This window comes from Pelodiscus sinensis, chromosome 12 (genome assembly GCF_049634645.1).
Source record: "Pelodiscus sinensis isolate JC-2024 chromosome 12, ASM4963464v1, whole genome shotgun sequence".
Taxonomy (NCBI): Eukaryota; Metazoa; Chordata; order Testudines; family Trionychidae; genus Pelodiscus; species Pelodiscus sinensis.
Genome location: NC_134722.1, coordinates 25,462,511 through 25,490,161, shown reverse-complemented (window position 1 = coordinate 25,490,161; position 27,651 = coordinate 25,462,511). Strand labels below are relative to the sequence as shown.

General features: G+C 38.8%; 1 long non-coding RNA gene across 1 annotated transcript in view; it reads left to right on the top strand.

The window, feature by feature from the left end:
- Positions 1-212: 212 nt before the first annotated feature.
- LOC112545475 (uncharacterized) overlaps positions 213-27,651 on the top strand; it is a 36,663-nt gene continuing 9,224 nt past the window's right edge. The window contains exons 1-3 of the long non-coding RNA XR_012906820.1: positions 213-313; positions 24,557-24,624; positions 25,279-25,392. This is a non-coding gene — a long non-coding RNA (uncharacterized LOC112545475). The remainder of the gene's footprint in view (positions 314-24,556; positions 24,625-25,278; positions 25,393-27,651) is intronic.

Below are 27,651 nucleotides of genomic sequence, written 5' to 3'. Positions count from 1 at the left end.
CCTTTTAACTCTTCATAAATATGTGAAATAATAAGTAACATGTTTAATTCCAATTTTCCACAAGGGTTTTCAAACCTAAGAAAATTGTGCAAAATTTAATCATTCAGTGAAAATCATGTAATGATCATGTGTCACGTGACCTGGCAGGAGAGATATTATTATGTCACAACACCGTGAGTAAATTATCTTACTGGTGACTCGCTTAAAGGTCATGGAGATCATCTGATGCATGAGATGGAAATTTCTCATGCCAAAACAATATTGACAGCTTATCAAGCAGGGAGGAAAGTACAATAATAAAATAGAATGTAAGGTAAGATAACACTTGCTACTGAAGGTAGAAAATACGACATGGCATTTCAATTTTAAGGTTATAGGCAGGATGATATGGTATGAAGGTTTAGATGCAAAATAGTGTAACTTGCATGTGAATTTATTGGAGTAAATACAAATACAGTATTTTAATGTATACATACAGAATATAAATATATAGTGGATTCTAAAAAGAAAGGGACACAAACATGGTACAAACAAAGGAGCACTGAGATGGCCTACAACTTGCAAGAATCTTGGCCTCCTTCTTTCCTTTTTATTATAGTTATTCTAGCATGGATGGAGAGATTCAAATTTCACCAGTTTTAGTTGTATTTGTAATTCTGTCACAAGAATTCCCTATTGCTTTTATTTAGTTTGATTTATTGACCATATCCATCCTACCATTTTACAGCTTCAGCAAAATGTAAAAGGTGGAATGGCCAGATACACACAATAAAACATATTGTGGTATGATACAGTACATTAGAGAGAGAGATTTGTGAACTATACTGGACATTAAAGTCCTCCCATTGTGTTTTCACAAACATGTTGTAATGAAAGCAAACAAGTTGAGTGCGGATTGAGGATAGGAAGTTTCACTGAGGTTCTGATTCATCAAATCACGGATGTTCTTGATGTTAAACATTGACTAAAGGAGTGACCCTTGTTGAATCGGGCCTTATCTTTTCATGCCACAACTTTAAAATTTAATCTTCTTGCTTCTCTTCTCGTTAGAGGCAAGAGTCAGCACATTCATATTTACCTTTCATATTTGGTGAAACTGCCATATTACTTTCATCAATAACCCTCCCTGAACACCAAATTAATTTGAATGAATTGACTGCAAAGATGTATAAGGCAAGATTGAAAGCATAATAGCACTGAATCGGTTTGGATGACATGGTTGTTTAAACGGTGGCAGGTGCCACAGCTTGCTTTACAATCATGCTGCCACTTTTGGAACCCAGTGGTGGAGCCGCTCTGTCGATAGCAAAGGTTGGGAATTTCTCAAAAGAAAGGATAATGTGAACAAGTCCTGAGAGACATTTAAAGAGAAAGGTTCTAGGTAAACATTACTGGAAAAGGTCTGAACAAGTCTGGCTGACATCTATCCAACAATACATTTTAAAAAGGGAGACCACATTAACCCAAATGAGGCAGTGTGCTGATTATATGAAAATCAGAAACAGGAGTATGGTGTGCATGCACAAGAAAAGGTGTTGAAAGCTACTTTGAAGTCTCTAGTTTTATATAAATATATATCTCTTGACTCTTTGCCTCTAAGGCCACTCATAACACTTGATTAACGAACATTGTTTACTCAGCTTCTGAATAGTTATTTTGCAGAAACAAGTTGCTTATTCATACCATTTCTCCACTGCTAGCTCTGTCCACCAGTTTTCTCCTCTATTTTTTAAAAGCACTTGTAAAAGGGCATTAACACCCAGAAAGTATCTGTTCTAATGCAGTATGATCGTTCAGGATAGCCAGTGGAAAATACATTACCTTTGAGTCGAATCTGTTTGGTTTGAGAAATCTGTTTCTTGTCTGGTGTAACAGATTGTCTGGAAGAGTGTACTGTACCTGCTACCCACAGGTCATTACTCAATGGAAATCACACTTTAAAAAAGCACAGTGTCAAAAGCATGGAGGAAATAAATCAGGCTAGATCAGAGATCCCTCTCTGTGCATATGCTTCTCCAAGCATTTGTATCTGGTTCAGAATAAGGTTAGCTTCAGCGTGTGATGTTTCACATCTGTGGATGGGTGTCAAAATGCTGCCAATTCATTTTCTTATTGGTACTCTTCTCATTGCTATCATATCTTTCTAATGTTCCTTAACCCAAATTAATAACATCAGGGTTTTTTTTTCATTTGTTTCTTAGGACTTTTGTAAATGTGAATTTAAGGATTTGGGGGATAGATCATCAGCTAGTGTAAATCAACATGATACTATTGGCATTGATGGAGCTGAACTAGTTTATATCTAGTAGTGATATAATTTCTGTTTTTGTTAGATGAGCATAACAAGGGTCCTGCATTTTCTTTTCAAAACTTGCTAAGAAAGAAGTTGAACCTGATTCTCTCATGTACAATAAAAGAAGATATCTCATCTCTTTGTCCAAAGAGACAATTTGCAAGTGTAGCATAAGGAAGAATTATTGTATTCTTGGTACAGCAGTCAATGACAAGAAAGACTGTTGAGTAATGAGATTTTTCTTGGTTATTTGCGGGCAAATCCTGATGGTGAAAGAACACTGTGGCATCTCCCTCACAGTAACAAATGGAAAACTCTTCACTTTGGACAGAAAACCAGAGAGTTAAGGAACATTGGAATGGTGATATTAGATCAGATCTGAAATCCACCTTCTCTCATGTTCCATCATCAACAATGGCCAGCAACAGATGGTTCAGAGAAGGTGTAAAAATCTTACAATTGCACATGTGAAACAGTCTACCTTCCCATTAGGTTTCATCCTGATCTTGAATAGTTAGCTTATAGTGAATAGGCTTAAGCCCGAAAGCATGACGTTTTCACGTCCTTTCCAAAAATGTAATTATCGTTATCTATTACAACTTTGTCTATTCTAGCCACAGTAAAAGATGAAGGCTTAGGAAAATATTTTGGCTCCAAAATATCCTGTGAATATTCTCTACATGGAGTCATTCATACATGTTTTAGTGAGACGAAGGAGTCAATTTGGATAAAATTGTGCATGTCTGAAAACAGCTATCTGGAAGAATGTAGGTGGGCTAGTTATTCTTATCACGAGCCACTATTTGACTTGTGGACATCATCTAGCAGCTAGATCAGGAGTGGGCAATAACTTCTGCACAGCTGTGTGTACCAATGATCGTAGTTCCCATTGGCCATAGATGGCCATTCCCAGCCAATGAGAGAGGCGAGAAGTGGTATGGACCGGGACACCACTTCCCACAGCTATCCATTGGCCGGGAATGGCAATCTGTGATCACTGGCACCTGTGGCCGTGCAGGTAAATATAGTGGTGAGGGCCCGTCAGAAGCTAACCCTAGTGAACTGGATCTGGCCTGCGGGTTGACAGTCACATTAGAAGTGTCTGTTATAGCTAAACTGAGTCACAGAATGAATTCCAGCAGTACTAGTAAATTCTGGTACCATGTAGCAACTGTTCCATTCTTTGGAGACCTTGGATATCAAAGATTCTCAGCATCCAAAATCCATGGTGCAAACTCCTGAATTCATCTATAAAGGATCTAAAAAATAAACATGTTGAGTGCCAAATATTCACTGTATCAGAGAAAATAGAAAAGAAAAAGCATATACAAAATAAAACGCTCAGCCCTGCCGATCATTCAGCTTGGAATGGTTTGTTGACAGTTACACAGTTCCTGAGTTTTGCTTTGAATTTCAAGCTCCTTTGTAATAGGGCAGTGCTAGCTACCCTTTGAAGGTGCCAGAGGTGAAGGAACACCAGGGATGTGGATGTCTGAGCTCTTTCATCCCACTACTCAGAAGAAGGTATGGGACAGAGGCGAACAGGACATGTTTACTATAGAATACCAGTCAGTGCAGGCCCCAACAATCTGAAATGAGGCTCACTTCTTGTGTGGAGGATTTCAGGACTAGCTCAAAATATCTTAATATTTTTTAGAGCATTAGCTGAACCTAGTGGGATGTCTTTAGTTTCCAAGTTTTTAAAAAAAGCGCACACAATTGTACATACCATGAGGCAATGCTGTATCCCCACAATGGGACTGCCACTCCCTCACATAGTCTATCAGAACACCTTTTCTTCACTACTCAAATTCTAATTGAAGCCTTTGACAAGGGGAGTTGTTCTTAGACGCTTCCAGCTTTGCTTCTTCAAGAGTCTACTCACTGGGAGCAATGCACTCATTTTTGTAAGAAGAAAGATCCCTTAATTTGCTATTAAATTAAACAGTGTCAGTACTATTGCTGTAGAGCTGAGCGAATAATCCATAATGAATAATTTATTCAACAAATTTAGCTGCTCTCTCTGTTCACAGACTATCTGGAGACAGATCACAATTCTTTGAAATTATTGATGGATAAATTTGCAGTTAACCCTTCCCCCAATTTTGTGACTTGATCCTGCACAGCTTTGAATACCTGAACTCTTTGCCAGTCAAGGTGTGCAGGTCAGCTGTGGCAGATCAGATAAGTCTAATGTCATTTCTGGCTGGATCAGCATATGAACACTTCTGGCATTTTTTTTTTAAATTGTTTCTTCATGCAACTTTGAAATGTGCCTTGTACAAACATTTGCCCAGCAAAACTTGATTGCTCCAAAGTTTACAGAAAGCAAACACAAGGGGGAAACCAAGGCAGCTACGGTATATTCATTTAAATGTGTGAATGAATATTTGCAGGCATTTTTTTTTTGCTCTGTTTGGCAAACTTCATCTAGAACAGTGAAACTCAGACCCCAAGAATTCAGGAGCTAAATTAGCCATCAGTATCAAGAGTCACAATAGTGTGAACTCATTATTTCATTTATTCTATATACATATATATAATTCTCACAGAAACATGACTGAGGAAGTATTATTATTTTATCAGCTACCTTGGAAAATACTACATTAAAAACATCCTGACTGGTTAATAATTAAATCACACAGCATTTTAATATCATGTGCTCCAAAGAGCCATAGGAGACACATTGAAGAGCCACTTGCAAATCATGAGCCTCAGCCTGAGTATCACTGCCCTAGAACATCCAGAATATACATTTCAGCTACTGCTAGCTGTTAACTTTTGTTCCTGCCCTGGCATTTCCCCGCCCCCTCTTAGTTTTTTGATATCCAACAATAAAGTAAATATGGGGAATGCAATGCATTGCCTAAGGCCATGATCCTACAAAGATGTACACAAACGATTAAATTTCTACACTGTAAGTAAACTTAAGCATGTGAATTATTATTTTATTTTTAGAATTAGTGTCTGAAGAGTGTCTGCCTACCAGTGGAAACTGGTTGGTGCTGATCAGCCAATTTTCCTTGAGTCTTGCTTCAATCCTTTATGCTTACGCATGGGGAGCTGGCTTTTGTTTCCATATGGGTAGTTAGATTAGATATCACAGGATATTTTCCCTGGTTTTTGAAATGTTATACACATTTGGTTTCATCTTGACATGGAAAGGGTCAAATGGCATTCTTTGAGTTTCTACTTTGGGAGCTGAGTATGAATAACCATTGAAACTGTCTCCTGGATATTTCAGGTATTCACATCCCCTTAAAGCAGAGAGCAATCCCAGGGAGTAACACCACTCATTAGAAAAATAGTACTTAGAGATGACAAACAGCACTTCAGATTGAAATGTGACAAGGTGGATCAGGAAATGCTTTCCTTTATTATGAGGTATATTTGTCTGTAGGATGCTCAGAAACGTTTCACGAGGAGTAATGGTAGTTTGGACTAGGAAGCCTAGTCCGAACTACCTAGTCCGTGCCGCGTGTAGCCGCGCGGCACGGAGTCTGCACTAGCGGACATTTAAAAATGGCGGCGCCCGGCTTTATGCAAATGAAGCCCGGGAAATTCAAAATCCCGGGCTTCATTTGCAACTCCAGTTGCCTACATTACCACCCTAGTTCTAACTAGGGTGGTAATGTAGACATACCCTTAGTCTTTAGACCCTAAGAGACAAGATGCAATTCTCCTCTCAGTCTAAAAAGACATACAGAGCTGATCTTGGTGGAAAATGTCCAGTTGATTTCAGTGCAGGACAGGGCATTCAGTGAGAAAATAAAGGGATACAAAATGTACTTCCCTGGATGTTTGCATGTCAAATACATTTCCTTTTTCCTAGCTGATTGACAAATTTTCTTTTGTTCTCTTTCTGTGGCATTTTCTGTTCAGGTAGGGTAAAGTGCTTATTCCTTTCCTATTCAAAAAGGATTTCAAAGCCTTAGAAAAAGCAAAGAATGGTCCTTGTTTATTTTTGCAAAGTTTTAACTGGTTCAACGAGGAACTAAGCCTTGTTAAAAGGGATTTTACTATGGGTCATCTAGAGTTTGAGGGGCTCCAGAAAAAAAAGGGGAAGAAAGCTAGTTTTTACTTCAGCAGGCTCTTGGCCACATAAAGTCCCTGCTTCCAGCATCTAACTTGCTGAACCCTAAGGCTTAGCCCTGCTGGACAGAACCAATTAATAGGAAAAGCCAGAGTAGCTTAAGGGAACTATTAAAGAAAAGCAAAAGGGAGAAATCCTCTGGGTAAATGGGGATATGAACTGAGGACATTTTAATTTTTTTTTATAAAGTAATGTTCATGCATTCTATCCCCTAATCCTCATATGCTTATAAGCATAAAAAGAAAGCAGCACAATTCTTTAAGCTACATTGCAGGTTTCTTTTCATAATAATCGAGTCACCTATGTTTACAAATAAGATATTATTCAACCAAATAAGATCTATTGTTGAAAGAATCACTGATATAACTTTGATAATAACAATAATTGGTAAAATACCAAAGAAAACTTAATTAACTTAGGAGTCCACTGTCAGTTAATCACTTTTGAAAATGGGATTTAGGTTCCTAACAGATTTAGGGTCTTGTGAGCATTTAGTATGTGTGTGTATATGCACTCACCAAAACTCATGACGTATGCTGCGTCAACTCTGTTATATTCCTTTATTAGTAATATCTCTCCCTCTCTCCCCCATTGGAAATACATGTAAGAAAATCATTTTTGGTATCAAAATTTCACCTTACCCTTAATTAACTTCTAGTATTTTAAGACTACAGCCTTCAGCTTGCTGCATGTGGGTAGACTCACACACCACTGAATTACTTGGAGTTCTGTGTGAGCTCAGGAGTCCACCACTGTGGGATCAATTGTAAATAATGAATTAAAAAGCTCTGTGTAACAGCAATATATGTCAGACTGGGCCTTGGAACAGAAGGTCATTGGAGGCTAATTCTTATCTAACTGAAAGAGGGGAAATGTAAATATTATTGAACTACTTTGTGCATTTTTACGGAATGGGTAAATGAAAGTCACTAAAGCCATAAAAATTAAGATACAAAATTTCAAAACTAAGTTTACAGTTAATTTTATAAAGCCATACTTAGGCAATCTAATGAAAGTTACTTACATGTCTAACCACAGTGTTAGGAACTTAACTTTGAGACTGAAAATTTTGGCAGAATCATTTCTTAAATATTACTGGGACTAAAGAATGTGTCTATTCTGAAATAACAATGTGTGTGTCTACGCAGCAATTCCGTTATTTCAAAATAACTCGAACTAATGGACGGCTTGTTCTGACTTCTGTAAACCTCATCCGATGAGGAATAACTCCTCTTTCAAAATAGCTATTTCAAAATAGGGCATGTGTGAATGCTCCACTGCTGCTATTTTGAAATAGCCCTGCCCCCCAGGGCCATTTTAAGTAATTTCTTCCCAGTGCTTCCTGGGACTTTAAATCGAGGTAGCGCTTCCCACATTAGGGAAGCCTGCCTTAGACTGATTTTGAGGCTTCCCTGTAGTGTGGGAATAGTTTCCTCTATTTCGAAATAAGCTATTTTGGAATATATCTTCCGGCATAGCTTATTCCAAAATGAGTGTGCAGTGTAGATGTACCCTATGAGAATATTATTCCCATCAATTATTCTCTGTTATAAATGGCAAAAGACTTCCAGACTTGTATGAAGCTTCAGGCAATGCTTCTGTCTTTTAGTGTTTCTAAACTCATGAATTTTAGGAGACAACTTTAGAATCCATTAACAAATATAATCCACTTCCTGTCTGCTGGACCACGATCACAGGGCATACTCACCTCAATATTGCCACTTTACACTGTTATTCCACTTAAAGCATCAGAACCTCAGGAGGGACCAGGTATGATATGCAGTGAAGAAGGTGGTATAACATAATGATGCTATTCATCGTTCTGCAAGTATTTACATCAATCACTGTATAAGGATTTATTTCCAAGCCTCTTTTTTTTTTAAACTTGGCCTAAGTGTGGGTTCAGATGGAAGTATGCAATGCAATATGGAGAGGATCTTGATCTTTTCCTTCTTTGCCTTACTTGTAGAAATTCATTTCTCTTCTTTTCCCTGGGTTGACCTCCAATTTGTTTTCTATTTGAAAGGCTAAGTCCATATGGCAGATATTTTCAGGCTTCAAAGTCTTTTGACCTTTTGAACAGTTTCAGTCTCAATTTCATTAATGAAAACACTTCCCCTTTTTCTGAATACTTACAAATGAGATATTATATTTCCATACATTTTATTCCCAGCCACATCTGTGAATCTAATATTGATCTGGAGTTATCTGTGATAAAAAGTTATTAATTTTGACAGATATAAGGGAGAAGCTAATATCCTCCTTTTACAAATACCTAATATTAAACTCTAGTGATGTAAACAAGAACTTCAGAATGGCTAGAGGTGTGTATGGAAATGATATAGGATCGAAAGTTGATAATGCAAAAGGGAAAGATTCATTTTAGAAAATTGATAAAATTGATAAAATGCATTGCCTGTGAAATAAGTGTAGGAAGAGCAATTTAGAATTAGGTATCTGTTATTCTCTCCATCAGGGATAGAAATACAACAGACTCATAAGGGACCAGATTCTATTCTGATATAAACCCCCCATAACTGGTGTAATTCCATTGAGTCAGAACAGAATTTCTCCTATAGTTTCTACTCAAAAGACATAAACGTAGCATTGAATCAATCTCACTGTATAGACATATCTATATTAGTTATTTTGAAATAACTAACTTCAAATTAATAACTTCCAATTTTACAAAATTGAAATGGCATGTCCTCACTACAGGGAAGTATCGAAATTAGTCCAAGGCAGGCTGTATTAATATGGATGTGTTACCTCAATTTAGAGCCCCAGGAAGCAATGGAATAATTCATTCAAATTGATTTGGGGAGTAGTTATTTTGAAATAGTGGCACCGGATCGACCACACTAAAATTCTTTCGAAATAGCTATTTCAAATTAGTGTTATTCTACGAGGAAAGCAGGAATACAGATTTCAAAATACATGGCCCATTACAGTAAAACTCCATTAGTCCGGCATCCAATGCTCCAGGACTCCTGATGGTCCGGCACCATCAGGAACCCGGAAGTGCTGGGGCAGCCGGACAGGCTTCCCCCATTCAGCTGCTGCTGAAACTGACCAGCAGCTGAATCGGGGAAGCCGGGAGCAGAGCAGCTGGGGTGCTGCCGGGTTGGTCCGGTAGCGCTGCCCCTCGGGGTTGTGGGACCAACCCGGCAGCACCCCAGCTGCTCTATTGCCAGCATCCCCGATTCAGCTGCTGCTGAAACTGACCAGCAGCGGCTGAATCAGGGACTCCTGGGGCAGAGCCTGACTATCGTAAGGGGGGGCTATGAGGGGTCTGGGGTGGCTTCCCCTCCCACCCCACTCCAGACCCCTCATAGCCCCCCCTTCCGATAGTCCGGCATATCTGATAATCCGGCACCCCCTGGGTCCTAAAGGTGCCAGATTATCGGAAGTTTACTGTATTTTGAAATAATGGGCTTGGTTGTGAGGACGCTCCGCTTTTAAATTCGACCTAGGAAGGGTTATTTTGAAATAATGCCCTAGTATACACCAGGGCCAAGTGACCATAATTCCTTGACCCCTGTTAGTAAATCTGAGGATAGGATGTTGTTGTTGGACAATAGACGATTAAGCTTCTTCTAAGGGTATTTTTGATATTTCCTCCCTTAGCAAATGTCCTCTTAATTTTTATGCTCTGTTCAAACTGACAAGGAAACTACTTTGACATATTGGAGTAATACTACATCTCTGCTGCTAACTATTCGGAGATCTGTCTTTGGAGTCTTCCTACAGATATGTTTTTGGCTCTTCTTAGGGATCAAATTCCAGTATTTTATCATATTTGGGTTTTTTCTGGATTATCCTAGGGCAGTTGTCATGATAGAAGATTCTGGAATGTTTGGAAGTTGTTAATTTGTGATGTGCTGGCAGAGAGAGAGTTAGGAGTTGGTCTGATATTCATACAGTTGTGCTGTTTGATTTGATTTAATTTTTTGTTATGCCAGACATCACTAAAGGCTTCAATACTATAACATTCAGGAAGTCTGTTCCTGTTTTCCTCTTCACACCTGACAACACTTGGTCACATATATTTCCACACAAAATTGAACCCATGATATTTCTAATCCCCAGCCTGTTTCTGGGATTTTCAGCGTTCCCGAGTAGTTTGCAAAAATCTGGAACATTCTTTACTCATAGAATGAAAGCTGCACGTAAGGTACCAGTACTGACTGGTCATGGCATTGAGATAGCTGCAACAGCATGTAACATGGCAGGTGAGATTTAATAAATAATTTGTTATAATAATAGAAAATCCTTGGAGGTTTCTAAGCTCCCACATCTCTATTTTTTAGTGTCACAGATACTTGCTATCATGCATATTGCAGTATTGAGTTTATTTTTTTTATAGATACCTTAAATAATTTTAGGTACTTTTAAAAATGGCTACAGTAGCTCTTTGGGCAGATTTGATATAAAAGGATCCTCCCAGACAGCCTCCCCAGGCTTCAAACTTACTCCAGGTAGATCTCTTAGGCTATCAACACGCTTACAACAAGGAGGAGACTATTCTCCAAGAAACCTTCTCAGCAATAAAACAAACTAAATTTCTCCCCACTATCTTCCTCAGAAAAAATTGTCAAGATTAGGAGAATAGCTAGGTCTACACCGGGCCAAATAGCAACAAAGCCTCTTCCCAAAAAGAATCGGAAGAAGTCAAGGTCAAAATGACCTTAGCAAGTTAGAGAAATGGTCAGAGGTAAACAGGATGAGGTTTAATAAAGAGAAATGCAAAGTGCTCCACTTAGGAAGGAACAATCAGTTCCATACATACAAGATGGGAAGCGACTGTCTAGGAAGGAGCATGGCGGAAAGGGATCTAGGGATCATAGTGAACCACAAGTTGAATATGAGTCAACAGTGTGATGCTGTTGCAAAAAAAGCAAATATGATTCTAGGTTGTATCAACAGGTGTGTTGTAAGCAAAACTCTGCCGCTCTACTCTGCACTAGTTAGGCCTCAGCTGGAGTACTGTGTCCAGTTCTGGGCGCCACATTTCAAGAAAGATGTGGAGAAATTGGAAAGGGTACAGAAAAGAGCGACAAGAATGATTACAGGTTTAGAGAACATGACCTATGAAGCCAGGCTTCATGAACTGGGCTTGTTTAGTTTGGAAAAAAGAAGATTAAGGGGGGACATGATAGCGGTTTTCAAATATCTAAAAGGGTGTCACAAGGAGGAAGGAGAAAATTTGTTCCTCTTGGTTTCTGAGGACAGGACAAGGAGTAATGGGCTTAAAGTGCAGCAGGGAAGGTTTAGATTTGAAATTAGGAAAAAATTCCTAACTGTCAGGGTGGTCAAATATTGGAATAAATTGCCAAGGGAGGTGGTGGAATCTCCCTCTCTGGAGATATTTAAGAACAGGTTAGATAGACATCTGTCAGTGATGGTGTAGACGGAGCTTGGTCCTGCCTTGAGGGCGGGGGGCTGGACTCGATGACCTCTCGAGGTCCCTTCCAGTCCTATTATTCTATGATTCTATAAGATATGCAAATGCGAGCACGATTTCTTCTGAAAAAATCTGGCAGTGTAGCAGTATTAATGTCTCTCATAGTGTGAAGGCAGAGCAAAGGGAAAAGCACATTTCAGAGGTAAGGGCCCTTCACTCAGAACAGCAGGTTCCTTTTCTTTTGTAAATATTACAACGAGCCCGCTTTCATTCATAATCTCAAAGTGGTAAGAGCATCCTCCCAGTTTTACAGAATGGAGAACTGAGGTAATCAGATGGGTATTTAGCCTGAGCTCCTCAGTCAAAATTGTTGGAAGGAGAAGGCACATCTCTCAGCTAGACTAGGCCCAAGTATTTCCCAGCCTGGGCTCAAGGCTGGTCCAAGGGCAGGAGAGATGAGCAATGGGGAATGGAATATCCATAAGCAGCTGGAAATCCAGTGAAATTGCAAAGTTGTAGATATATGAAGTTAAAAGAACATACTCCCTTAGTATGTAACTTTGGTCTTTTTGTATGGTTCCTTCCCCCATCCTATATTATAATCTCAGTTTTATCTGGGTTGAGTCTCAGCCAATTAACCTTCAGCCATGTCCCAGTTTACAATAGGCACTGCATACATCATTCTACAGCAGGGCTGAGAGAGATGGAAATATATAATTGGATATTATAGTATACTGCAGCTGTAAAACATACTTCCTTACCAATTATCCCAACGGCCCTATATACATACTGAACAAGAAGAGAAACAAAGAGAGCTCTGTGAACTCACATAACAGGGTCTTAAGCATAGACGAACAATTGCATTGTGCTTCTTGCTGAGCTTTCCCCCAAAGGAAAAGAACAGAGGATCACTTGCTGGTCAACACAGAGAATCTCTGGCCAGTCAACAACAGTCCTTGATCAATGGCATCAAAGCTGACACATTTAGAGGTCCGTCTACATTGTATGGCTATTTTGGGATTCTGGAGGTATCCCAAAATAGCTACCCCATGTCTACACAAGCTGCCCATTATTTCGAAATATCTTTCAAAATAACAGGTGCACTATTTCAGCATCCTGGTAACCTTTGCTTCATGAGGGTTAAGGGATGTCTCAAAAGAGCACTAAAAAACCCACGAATAGTAGCACTTTAAAGACTAACAAAACATGTAAATGGTATCATGAGCTTTCACGGGCACAACCCACTACTCCTCTGAAGCTTCAAAATAGCATATTATTTTGAAATTTGGCACTATGTAGACTTGCCAAATTTCAAATTAAGCTACTGTGAAATAGATTTGAAATAAGATACACAATTTGCACTGGGCAAATTGTGTATCTTATTTCGAGTTTAGAGTGCTGTGTAGACTAAGGATACGTCTAGACTACATGGCTCCGTCGATGGAGCCATGTAAAATAGTTTAATCAGCATAGTCAAAGAAGCGGGGATTTAAATAATCCCCACTTCATTTAAATAAAAATGGCCACCACGCTGTGCCGACGATCAGCTGATCCGGCACAGTGCAGCAGTCTAGATGCAGCGCACTTGACAAGGGAAGCCTTTGCTGACTGCTCCAGTATGCCTTGTGAAACAAGGATCAGCTGATCGTCAGCATAGCGCGGTGACCATTTTTATTTTAATGTAGTGGGGATTATTGCAATCCCTGCTTCTTTGACTATGCCGAGTAAACTTCTTTACATGGCTCCGGAGCCATGTAGTCTAGCCATATCCTAAGAGACTCAGTACAGACCTGTTATTTTTGTCCATGGCACAGAAAAGCTTAGTAGCCTGAGCCAGATACACTAAGTATGGTTTTTGTGCTCTACCCAGACCTAACACCAAATTGACTGTTGATAATGCTGGAATTGTTTGGTCACCATTTGCTTAGCTATCTTCTCCCCTTCTAAAAAAGAAGATTCTAAACAGTTATTAGGAATAAGTAGTGGACTCTTAAGGGCCATCTGTTCATATTTAATATATAAACAAACACACATGCTCTTCTTAATAAACGAAACAGATCCATATTGATTATGTGTAGTTTTCCTGTGTACATACATAGAGCAGGAATGTTCAAATAAATCCTGTGGTCTTCTTATCAGACAATAGGTATCTTCATAATGGTCATCTTGGTTTTGGTGTCCTTTTTTGTTTACATCTTTCATTATCATCTTTCTCTTCAGTAGCATGGCTTATAAACAAAAAGGAGAAGAGTGTCTTGTTTCACTGGTGACTTTAATAGATTCGTTACTGTCCTTAAAGTCAGTTATGATTGTCTCATGTTTCAATAACTCTGCTCTTGATTTACTGAATACTTGAGATAAAGACATGGATGAAGAGATTGATACAGGAGATGGGACCCAGCAGATAGAATCCAATCAATTATGCAACAGTGATAAACCCCAACAGATAGATGGAATTTATATAATGCCTCTTCTGCTTAGAAAACCAAAGCAAACGAACACCCACATGAAACTCTGAGTTTTGTTTAATTTTTTTTCTTATGGTTATAGTCAATGTACGAAGAAGGTCTGTTTTGTTCTTTGGAAGTATTGGTCATACTGAAGATGAGGCTAAGATCCACAATGTGATTCCATATTCCTCTGCCCTTTGTGATCTCTATCTGCTTTTATTGTTAGAAGGATGGCTAGGAAATCTCCTCCATATACTGTCATCAGCATTATGATTAGAGAAACAACACCTACAGAATCTATTATTCATTAAGTGTAACCAATATATAATTTAAAACAGTGGGTTTTGTCAAATAATGTTAGGTCAGCATAATTTTCTGCCTATTACTAATATCTATAACATCTTTGCCTTAGTCAGCTCTATTTAAATATGCAATCATTTACAGCTTTTGACTATATGTGTGCGCACTCCCAATTTCCAATATTCAACTACTACAAATTTTATGCTGACATCAATAGCAAACTATTAAAGACAGTATTTCATTATTGGTTTTTCATCCCAAAAGTTATTTACAATTATATACTAAGCACTAATATTAAAGGAAACCATTTAAATGAGGTGCTATCTGCTTTAACAATATGTCTGTCACAGAATGAGATTGTGTTTAAAGATTTTATCAAGAAATGGTTGTTTGCTGAGGTTATGTTTTGTCCATGAAATATGCATTTCATATCTCTTTCATTTCATTAACATAATTTAATTTGTGCTTTGCATTTTGTGCATAATACATATTTGATTTACAAAACAAATATTTCCATTAGAAAATGAATTTCATGCAGGCAAAAAAGCAGAACCAAATGATGTATTGAAGGAAAATAAGAAGAAATGAAATGCATTTTCTCAGTCTATTAAAAAATCTATGGCATTGACAGAAAGTGCACTTAGTGCTACATTTAAAAAATAGCACATATGTCAATGTATTAACAAATAGAATTGGAAATACAAATATTTCCCTATATCAAGCCAAGAATCTCTTTATTTTAATTGAGTTGATTTAAAAGCCCAACTACAATTTAATTTTTATTTCATGATGTGGTACAGTGCCTAGTGCCATTACATCCATGTAAGATTTGCAGTCAATATATACATATATTTTACCTTTTAAAAACTTTCTATTGACACCAGCAATTAATATTTTAATAGTCTGAAAATGTGAAATCATTTTATTTACTGGTTGTCTTTCAATATTGGGTAGGTGGGTGGTGGGAGGGAGTCGTGAAATCTGACTGAGAGAACAATTGCATAATGTTTGGGAGACTGCTATGAGACAGATCCCAGCAAACAATGCTGCAAATGGAATACATCAGATCTACAGATCACTACATAGTCTGATCAACGTATTCGGCGTTTCACTTATGAGATTAGTATAATGAGAGGAGAATCAGACCCAACTTGTCCTGATGAAATATTTGGCATTAGCTATGAAGAAAACTAATTGAGTTGAGTGTCAAAGTTAATATATGCCTATGCCAGCTTCTGCATAAAGGTGTGTTTTCCTTAATTTAGTTCAGAAGAACTGGAGAGGATCTGGTAAAAACTTTTAAAGGCTCTTATTCGTATATGTGCTGTTCATATAATTCCCATTGGATTCAATGGATACATGCAAGAGGTGAAATCCTGGTCCCATTGAAGTCAATGGCAAAAACTCAATATTGACTTGAATGCGGCCAGGATTTCTTTCACCCATGGAACACAACTCACTGTCTTGAAAGTGGTAAAACATATTAAAATAGTCTGAAAGGATGATCTTTGTGGAAAGTCTTTTTTAAAATTGGGATTATGCCCATTGTGAAGCATGTGAACAGAGGGCTGGGGGCTGCAGTCATGGCTTACTAACATAAGGGCTGTTGGAGGTTATTAGTAGCTGTTAAAAATAAGCTGCTTTAGGAACTGAAGAAGCACAAAGATTGTGTGAAGCTACTTTAGCTTTCCCACTCAAATCCTGGGCTGAGCAGAGTTCAACTGGACCAAAAATCCAGGTCACTTTGTGCATCTACCTGTGTGGCTTTAGACTGTTTGCACTGGATTGCTCTCTCTCTGGAGCAACAATTCTACAAATAAGCAAAAATCTCTCTCCTTACCAGATAGTAAAAAATATAACAGAAACCTTAGGAGCAAGGTTCCCTCTAAACTGCGTGACAGCAAGGCCCCACAGATGCTTAATCAGCCCCACCCAGCCAGGGACTGAAGGCTCTGCTCACGGAGCTGCCTGCTGTGGGAACGGCACTTTGCTACAGCAGCAGCTCCCTGCTGAAGGCAGAGCAGCGAGTCTCTTCCAGCCAGTAGGGAGGGGACTATCTCTGGCTGGGCAGGACTGATTAAGCAACTGTGGGGCTGTGCTGCCATGCAGGTTACAGGGAACGTTGCTTAGGAGGCTGTTTAAAAATGGTTGTCAGATGTAGCCCTTATTGCCTCGTGACACATTGTTTGGAGTGACTCTCAGCGCCAGTCTCAGAAAGCAGCACAGAAACCCTGAACTAGTTGTATGGTCTATAGATAGGTGTGACCAAACCAGTCAGGCCCAGTGACAGGGAAGGGCAAATGGGGCAATTACCTCATGTCCCAGTGATTGGGGCTCCTGCATGTCATGCAGGGCCCTTTAGAATCATGCTCCAGCCAGTTCTGAGGGCCAACTGGGGTTGGGAGTGGGGGGAGTGCTGGGCTTTCTGTCCATGCCCCATGCCTTTCAGGAGCATGGAGCTACCCTCTCCATATTACCCAGAGGCCTGGCAATCCTGTTGACTGCCTTGAAACTGGTAAAAAGTGTGATGTCCTAGAGCACTACACCATGGAGTCACAGGCAGTCTCCTTGGTCATTCCAGTCTATCTTGCCATCCAGTGAGCTGGACTTAGGAATAGCTGGCTGATGTACACCAAAGATCATAAACATTCAGGTTGTTTCCAGTTCAGCGAAACCAATCTGTACCTTAGATCTCAAACCAAAGACAACGCTTGTAGCCTATTTTACAATAAACTATCTGAGGATTTATTAACTAAGAAAAGACGTGAGAGAATTATTGAAAGGTTAAAGCAGTCAAGCATATATACCCAAATGAGTTACAGTCTGTGGTTTCAAAAGGTGACAGAATTGTAGTAATCTGTCAGCTCTTACTGTCTTTTAGGGCTAACTCAGGTTGACCCTGGGTATCTCTGTTGCTGTTTTGTAGCTCCAGCCCTGTGAGAATCCAAACAATAAAAGATGAAACATTTTCTTATCGGCTGTTTTTATTTCCTTCTTCAGAATCCAAGCTGATGAGATGCACGTATCTTGCTCATGTGCATTAGGGGGCAATTAACAAAGTCTTTATATGGTGATGTCCCACAATGGCCCATTTAGTCTGGCTAGGCCTTCTTGATGGGCAGGAGATGACTCCTCCTGAGTGGGTTCAAAGCTTCAGAGCAAACATTTTTACTGTTACAAAACAAACAATTAAATATTGTCTTATAGCACATGATAAAGATATATTAGAAATGAGACTAATGCATGCATCAACTTGCACTCATTTAATATATTGTTAAAAGCCCTGTACCCTCCCTATACCTACTAACACACAGTAGGGCTGCCAGTTTTCTAATTGCACAAAACCAAACTCCCTAGTCCTGCTGCTGCCTTGAGGCCCTATTCCCCACTCATAACATTTCCCCTACCTTGGTGGCTTGCTCTTCCCCATCCTCACTCACTTTCACTTGGCTGTGGCAGAGGGTTGGGGTGTGTGTGTGATGAGGTCTCTAACTAAGGATGTGGGTTCTGGGGTGAGGGGCTTAGGGAGGGGGATCCAGGCTCGGGCCAAGGGATCCAGAGCACGGGAGGAGGCTTCAGTTTGAAGCAAGGTGTGGGGGTGCTGGAGGGAGTGCAGGGTCCAGCTGGAGAGTGCAGGCTTTGGGGTAAAGGGGAGAGCTTGGGTTACCTTGGGTGGCTTCCAGTCAGTAATGCAGCAGAATTAAGGCAGACTGCCTGCCTCTCCTGGCTCTGCGCTGTGCCTCAGAAGTGGCCAGCCAGTCTGGCTCCTAGGCGGGGACAGGAGGTGCCAGGAGGCTCTGTAAACTGCTCACATCTGCAGGCACTGCTCCTGCAGTTCCCGTGGGCCACGGTTCCCAGCCTAAGACCAGTGTTCAGGATGGGGGGGGGGGGGTGCAGCATGGAGTCAGGACAGTTAAGGACACTGCACCACTGGCTGGAGTTTAATGACCACAACTACCAGGGTCCCTTTCTGACAGAGTATTCTGGTGAAAAAACAGACATCTGGCAACCATTAAACATGGGCAGAACAGACTGGTTTCCAGCAATGACATTGTCAATGCTCAGCTGAGGCAAGATCTGGCACCTGCTCTGCCAGCATCATACATTATAGAGTTCAAGGCCTTTGTGTATGTACATCCTCACACTGATACAAATACACTGAAGTCAAGTGATATAAGCATGGAAGTCAATGTGGACAGAATTTGGCTTGGTGCTTTCATTCATTCTGGAACACATGGGTCCAATTCTGCTCTCAGTTGTAGTCACACAGCATCACAGAAGTCTTCCATTTCTACCTGACTGGCACAGACCAGAGCTGAGCCTTAGTTGCTTACCAGGTTTAACTGTGTCTGGCTTATCCTGGGTCATTGACAGTATTGCCAACATCATGCATTGAAAAAAATATGAGTGAGGCCCCCAAGCCCCACAAGTTTGTCTTAAAACTCATAGGGTTAAAAACCAAGGAACTATAATAAATGTTGGGTCCTCGTTAGTTACCTTCTGGTCTTCACATCTTTGAAGTCACATTTTCAAGTATTTCTCTGCAATAATAGGAGTTAGAAAATTAACATTAAAAAAGAAAAGAAAAAAGATGCGATTCTGACAAAATACCTTGACTTCAGAAGTAAGATTTTAAGAAAAATACAGAATATCATGTGACATATAATACAATCATGAGCGTTGACAACACTGTTCTTTAATTCAACTACTGGAAGGAAATGGAGACTGAATTTACCAGGACCAGCCATACTACACAACAGTTTTAGGAGAGGAAATGAAGAATAACTCCTCCATTTAAAACTTAAAAGATACTTTAAGAGAGGGTAGAATGTAAATAGATTAGCTTAGCTGGAACTTTGCCAGGACTCTGGGACTAATACTCTTACTTTTATAAAAAGTGCTTGGAATAATGACTGCTGGTAACCGAGTCCTCTGTGATGTACCTAAAGCAAACTGAATAAAGTAGGAATACACTGAGAAAACCAGATGGAGGTTAGGTTAGGAAAAGGAAGGAGAAAAAAATAGCATGGTAGAGAAGGTGCAACATTCGGAGAATTAACCTAAACAAAGGCACCACTTTAATCGTACTAACTCTTGTTAGAAACATGCCCAGTGTTGTTATAGTATTCACTGAAACAGAAGAGTGCTGCCTATCTACTGATAACTGCAACAACCAACCACTTCTTGCAGCATATATTAGTCTTCCTTCCAAATATTAAACAGACCTGACTTGGCTTAAATATGAGCCTATTATAATAACTATAATATCTGAAGAATTCACAGATCAGGGTCTCAGTCTAATAGCTCACAGTACATGCCAAGTTCTGCAGGTCTAATAATTAAGTTTAACTGCTCTTGCAAACTCAACTTTTTGCCACTTATGATGTGTCTATGTTAATACCGTGCAAGGACACTTTCTTGGAGTTGATCCATTCTGATCCCACATCCTCACTAGCAACAAAGAGGTAAATTCCCTTCTAAGGGGTCTCATTTAGGCCTTCAAAACAAACAAAAAAATAGCTATAGGCTAAACTGTACTCTCATTTTCACTGGTAAATCTAGACTAACTCAATTGATTAAACCTCAGCTGGTCAGTTAAACCAGCTTCACGGTCCCTTTCAGCTGGCACAAAGAAGGTTGTAAAGCAGCCAAGAATTTGGCCTTCAGGGTTTCCTGGCTGGGTTAGCTATATAACTACAAGGGTGTGTTCAGTGTACTGTCCCTTTAAGAGTGGAAAAATTAGCTCTCCTAACCATTCTGGTGGGGTATTCTTTGTAGTCCGAGATGACTGCCACAAAGTGACTCAAATATACTGTTTGCTCATGGAGACTTTATTTCTGTTCCTTTATTCCTCTGCTGTTTCTCTGTATCTAAAAATAAAAGTCAAGCAGAAGTAAAGTACCTTTTTGCTCTTTCTCTGTGGAATAACATCACCCTGGCTCCACAATTGTTATTTTTAGTGTAGGGCCTACTGTGGCTCTGAGTAAGGAATCTGGAAATGGACACAACATACTAAGAGCAGTTTTAAGACAAAGAAATCCCCTCTCTTTTGAGCTTTATTTTACAATAATAAAAAAAGATATGCATTTCCTTTTGGTTAGGTCCGACCTAGTATATATTGACTGCTAATTAAAATACGTGTTCTTAGGAGCATTAAAAATTCAGTCTTCCATCCAACTTCGGAAGAAATGACTAATACCAGTGTAATTACTAATTACATATACCTAAATTCATAAGAGAAGATGATGAAGGCTTTTGCAGAATAGTTTTAAAACTAAAACTCCACCTACCATTGTGGTAATATTAGTGTGTCAGAGTTGTCATAGAACTGTTTTGAACAAAAAAATAAAGTATGTCTAAAATATAAAAAGAAAAAAAAGCTTAATGCCTGCATACACAAAAGCAATGATCTAAGGGAAATCACCAGTTGCTGTTCTGTGAGGTATAAAAATAAATTCTTGTCTCCTTTACTTTTACATCCACTGACAAGTGACTATATTAGCATTAAGCAAAAAAGCAGATGAAAAGTAATGTCTTTTATTTAGCACCTACCTGAAACATATTTGAGTTTTCTGCACAGGGGTTTGAAATCATGTAATAAGACATTGTGTGACAATATCTGCCCATTGTGCATTCACTCTAGTAGGCAACATTTTCACCAGCTCTTGGGAGCAAAGCTAGAACAAATAACTCCATACTTCTTCATCTTTTTTTTTTCAACCTTGTCAATTTATGTGTCTATAAAACTCTGTGTTTGTTTCTTAAAAAATAGTAGGGGGCTGGGCCCTCTGCTTGCTATCCTCACCTACCACCCACCCCCGTCTCTCTGGCCACTTTCACTTCACTGAGAGATCCTGTTGATGCTGATGATGTGATGATGTCATTCTGTTGCCCAGCAGGAACATTCTATCGTCTGGCAGGAAAAACTTTTTTATATATAAAGAGAGAGAAATGAAGATACCTTTCCATCAAGTAGTCTGGTGGATACAACTCATTTTAATATACCTAAAATTTTGAACTATGCATTATTTCTAAATGAAGCACATGTGTGCTGCAGTGTAGAAAACATAAATGTGCTGATAGAAGAGACTCCCCTTGTTTGTTAGCAGTGATATTGGAAAAAATCCATCTCTCCTAGCAGGACAGTCTCATCATATTAAAAGTTATGGATTTCTTGCTTAAGCATTCTACACTAGCTGTAGAGCTGTATAAACTTACTTCTGCTTATCAAGCAAGCCAACAATACACAAACAGAAAATTTAACATCTTTTAACATTTCTTCCTTCATATGGGAGTTCTTCTGAAATGAGTTCTTCAATTATCCTGATGGATCTGTTTAGTGAATTGGTACTGTTTTCTGGCTTACAAAGCCAGTGCATTACTATGCAACACTGTGTACTGAAATGAGATCAACATCATTGCATTACTACATTTTAAGCAGAAGTTAGCATGTTATAAAAATTATAAAGACAGACTCACAGAGTTAGGTATTCCAATGATGAATAAAAAAAGAAAAACCTGATTTACACAAGATGACAGAAAATGATTCATTTCAAAATAAAGTAGCAATAGTGTTTAATTTGTGTGTGCATATATATTTTTAAAGTGTGGTCACTTTATTTTGAAATGAATCATATATATAGCAAGAATTACTTACTAATTAATTATCAGAAAATCCATTCTGAAAATGTTTTTGAACATCCATCTTTGTGCTGAATGTGTGATACTACTATGAAAAATATTTGCATCTGTAACTTTCCAAATTATTAAGCCACTAAGGTTTTCCTATCTCAGAACATTTTATCAAGACAATTAATTCATAGGTGTCCCATCCCTACCCAATGATCTTTGGTTGCATTCATGCGTCTGTGTGCGTATAGATTTGTAGTCTTTACATTGTAAAAAACTTCAGAATTGTTTGACCCTGTAAACACAAAATTCATGTCTCTCACCCTGGGACAAAAGCATTCTTTTTAAAAGCAGCATATGGGCAGCCTTGGACTGATGTTAGTTTATTGTCACTGCTTGATAACGTTTAATGGAAAAGATACAAGAGTGCCAAAGAATTTTAATTATTTTTGTGATAAAGTTATATGTTCAGCCTTGAAAAAGTGAAGATAATGCTGGGATTCATTATTATTCCCAGTGTGTTTAAACAGACGACACAGAATGCAAACAAAAGCAGATGAAATTTGAAAAGTATTATCAATATTGCAGATAGCAGATGCCCTTTCCAATCAGAACAAGCATATCTTCTATAGCAACTTTATGGTTGAGTAGTTTATTCATTTCGATTAGAAGGTTGTACGTTTCTAAAATATGTAGATGGTATCTAGAAAACCAACCAACCAGTAGGGTCATTTTGCTTGTTTTCCTAAATTTATTATTTCACTTTTGCAGACTTGATCTGAGGTGCATTAACATAGGAGTGAAATCTTATTATGTCAAATTCTATCTTGTATATGACCTTTCATGTGTTTCACTATGGTTCTGAGAGGGAAATAGTAAGTGGTGTCTATTCTGCAGAGTTTTACTAGAGTCATCCGTGTGATAGTATAGTTAAAATAGGACCAGCTTTTCTGGAAACTTTCTCTATTTGTGGTTGTACAACTGGGAAATAAAACTTTGCTCTGCATGAAGCATGCCACTGAAAGTTTTATCTTTGGTGCAGTTTTTGAAATAAAATGTGAAGACAATTGGTTAAATTTAAAATTTAATACAGATTGGAAAAAGGCCTGTTACAACATCAAATACAATTCCTTGCCAGGACATCAAATCTCCGGATAAAAGACTTTAAAATGGGTAAAAAAAATATATAATAATAATATCAAGATTTTCAAAACTGGCTGCCTAACATTTAGATTCCTAAGTCAAATAGAGCCAGATTTAATGACAGAAGAACATCATATATTTTAGTGACACATTTTTAAAGCTTTAAACTATTATTGCAGACTTATACATTGTCTATTTTGAAAAAAATAAACCTTAAAAGTTGTTTTGCAGCATATTTTAAGCTATGAAATCAGAACCTCAAGGCCCCAATTCTGCTAAGGGAACTGTAAGCATAGTCTTTGTATGGGTGGGTCATGGGAATTGGGGTCCAGTTTTAGAATCTTCAGAAATATACTGAACAATTTCCTACTATACATTCTCATGCAAGTCCTATTTTTGCATTAACTTTTTGTCTGTTCAGTAACATCCTAGCCAATTAAATATACTTGTGGACCTGAGCCATAATTAAAGTTGCAAATCTGTAGTCCACTTTAAAACTGCAAATTAGGGACTCTCTATACATAAGCACGCAAACTAAAAACAAGGCTTACTAAAAAGAAAAAAAGAAAGAAAAAAAATCCTCATTGGAGAGGATTTTAAAAGACTTCTTTGTGACCTTGATTTCAGGCATCAATATAAGGACAATGAGTTCTTTTTAAAAAATTGCATTAACATTCAGTGCTTGAGCTTGATAAAAAAAATCCAAAATTAAAAAAAAAAAAAAAACACAGAAGAAAAATCAGGTCAGACCTTACGTTTAAGGTCAATGGGAGTTTTTCATGAATAAGATGCTATAATGAAAGTAAGCATTCCCACCAGTGATTATTGAGAACCAAGGAAGTTGTGAGAAGCTCTGCTATTTATTTAATAAGGGCCACTGTCAGAATTCTCTCTCACTTACTCTAAGAACCAAGTTCAGGTCCTAGTGGGATGAAATGGGAATGTAGTTACTATGGCCCAGATCCACAAGGTATTTAGGCTCTTAATTTTCTTTAATTCAATGGAAATTAGGAGATATCACTTAATTTGTAATGAAAGAGGTACTGGAGTTTCAGCCATTTTTTTAATATTCATAACACAGCAAGCCCAGAGCTATGAACTGCCAACCATAGAGGGGCCAGCACAAAGTAAGCTCTGTTTGTAAAGCTGGGGCTAGCTGCTGCCTGAATCCTATATTTCCCAGGGTACACTTTGTTTGAGTCTTCCTCATTTAGGTACAAACTTTTTTTTTCTTTCCAACTTAGCCTCTCCAAGGGGGCAATTCCCTTAGACCAACAAAGAAGGAATCTCCTCAAACAAAATCACAGCTCAGGTGAGTTCATTGAATACAACATGCACAGTCCTATCAAAGTCAAATACAGCAACCACCCAGTTATTACCAAACCCATGCAAAAACAGACTTTGCAGGTGTGAGTAACATAAAGAGATTTGATTATAAGTGGCTCTGAAACACAAATGTTTCCAAAGTTTAGGGAAAGCAGTAGATGTTAGAATATGAGCTCCCCTAATCAAGATTTACATTATGTGGGCACATTTTTATAACTCCTATAAATCCTTAGCACATGGTTGGGGCTGAAATAAATAAATAAATAATGATGTGCTAAGCCAAAACCCCAGATCAGAACTACCCTGACTTTTTTTTTTTTTTTTTTGAGGATTAGGGAACTGGATAGTTGAAATTTTGACTAGAAGCTAGAGCCACATATTGCAGCTTGTGCTCACTTCTGGTGTTTCTACAGGACACTGCCCTCTTTATTGCTAAAGAACATAGCTCCCTGGTTTCTCTTTAAATTTGGGTTTCCTCTGATGAAGTGACTGGCTGATTTCCAAAGTGATAACTGCCTTTTTTCAGCTGCAAGGGTATAGCACCATCAGCTTGTCTCTATTACCCTTTTGCAGGGCAAGCTGGGCTTGTCAAAGGCAGCCTTTTGTATTCATGAGTAATACATTCTCAATTCTTCTACAGAGAAAGGAAGAGGCTCAGATGCCTGATTCTCCCAGAAAGGATCAATTCCTCACCCTCCCTGGAAAGTTATTTAAAGAGCACTAAAGACATGCTCTGAAACAAACTTACTGAGAGGTGAGGATGGGACATGGTGTTGGCAATTCCTAGGATTTTATTATGAGTTTCATGTTGTTGTCTTCATAAGGCCCTGACTTACTTGATGGTATAAGAATTTCAGCTCTCATTTAAGCAAAGCACTTGTTAGCTTTCATGATTGTGAGAGAAGCTTGACAATGTGATCCCGCAAGGCATGAAGCCCTCCCCCCTGCAAATAAAAAGAAACCCCATGTTTGCTATTTTTAAAATGTCATGATTTTTATATTAGTGATTGTTGGGAGGCCTGACTCGTGATTTTTGAATGCTTGAGATTGGCAGTGCTGGAAACAGAGTTTGACTCTCTAAAATAATGGTAAGAGATTGAACTTGATTTTCTGTATCTGCTTAACTGGTATATGTGAGGGTTGCAAATGGTTAGTCTGTTTTGTCACTTGACAGCAATCAGTGTCCACTGATTTCTGTGGTGTAGGGCTGCATTCATGCAGAATGCTGAAATATGGATGGTTTGAGGTGCATCAGCTCAGTCACCTCAGCTACTCAGATTTGCAAAGCGCAAAACTTTCCGCTGCTGGTGTCTTTCCTTCATTTGACCTCCCAAGTCTTTGGGATGGGTCAAATGTCCCTGACTGCAGTTCTCTTTGGTCTTTAGTCAGCAAGCTTGTTCTTTCCTTCCACAAACCCCTGAGGGGTATAAGCGGGGCAGTGTCTACACTAATCTTAGAAACAGACTTTATTGAAGAAAGCCTGATCTACCTAGCCAAGAGGTCAGCAGGAGCTCAGGGCAACAGTGGGGATGGGGTTCATATAGGCTCAGGTGCTACATAAGATACTTAACTGTGCTGCCTAACCCAAGCCCTGTGATATAAACCTTACCAAATTCACTTCCTATAATCCATGCAATCCGAAGCCAGCAAGGTTTGCACAGTCATGAGAATATGAGATGCACATCATTCTAACCCAGTTTCTATATTAATGTCCCCAGTATAGCTTTCACTTTCCTTCTTGTGAACATTATTAACTCTCTCTGTCTTGCCTTACAGCCCTTATTGTGCATTTAATATAATTCTGTAGTGTAATGTTACAATATATACATACCTATTCTTCGACTATTGCATAGGCTGGGTGCTGTTTATTGTAAAGCCCACATCAAGGATCTGAAATTTCAGTGCTTGGAAAAGATTTCACCATGTTTATGGTTGTGCAGTGTCATTCAAAACACCTTTGGTTACTTAACAGACTCACAAAATAAATGTTCTCTATACATATAAAGGCATTTTTAGAAAGTTAAATGTTGAGTGCTGTAAAATGCTTAGTCATAGTCTTCCCAGCCAACAGAAAAGGGCCTGTGACTACTCCATGCCTTGCTGTGTTGGACTGTGATAACTTTAGGGAAAACCGTGTCCATCAAAAATGACAACTTGTGCTGATCTGCTGCAACATGCTCACAATGCCATCTGTTAAAACACGTCACCACTATATGTATGGAGATGTATTCTACAACAGACATAGGTCTGTACCTCAGAGTTGCTGGGATGCAAGAGGCACACAAAGGAAAACTGTAATAAGTGCAAAGTATAATTCAATTTACTCTGAGAACTGTCAGAGTCAGTTAAATCAGCCCAGTTTTGATATCATTATTTAACCACTAGACTAAATAAGATTTGTGGAAGTCCAGCACTGAATCTGCTTGCTTGGTGAAGTTAGATGAGCAGCGCTAGTCATCTGTTCAGTTTAATGCATGAATGTGATGGTCATATCAGAAAAACATCTTAAATACAGACAAAAAGCAGACAAGATTCAGTGGAATTGTGCAACTGTTGGTGCCCTCAGCATAGGCAAGGCCTGGACTTAGGTTACAGTTCCTGTTTTTTGTCTCCTTCATCTGAGGTCTTGAGTTGAGCTAGTTAAACATCCACTCTTCCAATTGTAAACAAAGGTGTGGGGTCGCCAGAGAATACAGCTGCTCCAGCTGTGTAGTTTTGATAGCTATTTCACTGTGGAGTCAATAATCAGAACAGTGAACAGTAACATACATCCCTCTGGTGAATCAGAGGGAGGGACAGTTTTCCAGATTCAGGAAAATGGATTTTAAAAATGAAGACATAATTGGGGGGAGGGGAACAAAGGTGTAAAATATGCTTGGAAAAGCTCACTGGGTAGAATATCATCTATTGGCTCAAGCAGTTTTCCTGGTTAAGTGATCTGCAAAATAACTAGGTGCTGCTGGAAACATTTGGGAATATTAACACTGCAACTATAGTACAACCAGAGCTAAGG